This window comes from Chinchilla lanigera, unplaced genomic scaffold, assembly GCF_000276665.1.
Source record: "Chinchilla lanigera isolate Chin_1 unplaced genomic scaffold, ChiLan1.0 scaffold00169, whole genome shotgun sequence".
In the NCBI taxonomy this organism is placed as follows: Eukaryota; Metazoa; Chordata; class Mammalia; order Rodentia; family Chinchillidae; genus Chinchilla; species Chinchilla lanigera.
In genome coordinates, this window is record NW_004955570.1 from 1,167,550 (window position 1) to 1,168,812 (window position 1,263).

A 1,263-nucleotide genomic window follows, 5' to 3' on the forward strand; every position below is an offset into this window, starting at 1 on the left:
CCCAGCCCCTGTCCCACATAAATTCTCTCATGAGACCGCAGGCTTGTCTTGTGTGCAAAGGACCTGCCACGCCTACAACATGGGAAAAGCTTCTCTTTTTTGTGAATCATCGGATGCACATGTAGATCTGATGCCTGGAAGAACCTTCTTGATGCTCAGCACAAACAAACGGCCTCTCATTCATGTGTCTCTTGGATGGGCTGAGAAACAGGAGAGGCACTGCTGTAGTCGGGGTTTGCCAGGGAGTAGATTTAATGCAAGACACATAATTTGTAGGATTATTTTGTAATATTCACCCAAAGAGTCAGATGCAGAAGAGTGCAGGAGATCTGTCCACACGCTAGAGACCCAAAGAATCCAGCTGAGGGCCTGGATCCCGTGACAGTGTCCTGCACGCGTCCAGCCGGAGGCCCAGAGCCCAGGACAGTGCCTCATGCAACTGTGTGCCAAGGATCTGTGCTGGGAAGGCCCAAAGGTCCGTGGTGGAAGCTAGAAAGTCTGTGCCAGAGGGGTGAAAGAGCTGCGCCAGCAGGTTGAGGGACCTGCACTGGAGCCAGGAAGCGACGCTCAATGTAAGGAGCAGAGCTCCCCCAAAAGATCCGCAGCACCATCTTCCCGTCCGGGTCTCCTTTTGTGCTGTTGGCAGGGATCCTCAGGTGGGCCCTCTACACCCAGCACCACGCTGACTCAGTTCAGCTCCGTGTTCCAAGTTGACCGTTAGTTAATCCAGCACAGACACCTGAAGGTCTTGGGACGTTCCTTACGTCTGGATGATTTCTGGCTTCCACCGTGTCCCTCACATGTGGGGTTTCCTTCATTGCTCTGGTGCCTTGGGATAGGCTCAGGGGAGGACTGGTGTGACCTGGTCCCACATCCATAAGGACATCTTGGTAAGAAGGTCCCTTTGGAGACTTCCTGCACCCTGGAGGTGCCATGCCTTGCTCTTCTGGAGTTGTGTGTGTTCTCCCAAGAAACTCCTCCCTCTTCAGGCCTAGCACAGTTCTCTTGCAGGGTAATGAGTAAGTGCTATAATCCCAGCACTTAGGAGACTGAGGCAGGAGGATCATTGTGAGTTTGAGGCCAGCCTGTGTTGCATAGTAAAACCTGGTCTCAAAACAAACAAACAAACAAAAAAAGATAAGCACTGTACAAACAAGTACATCAATTCCTGAAGCTTCTGTTGCAGAGGAGTCCTAATTTGTAGTATAGCACTTACTCAAACAAATACTTCTTTTCCTCTTTCACTTCTTTTCCTTCATTAGT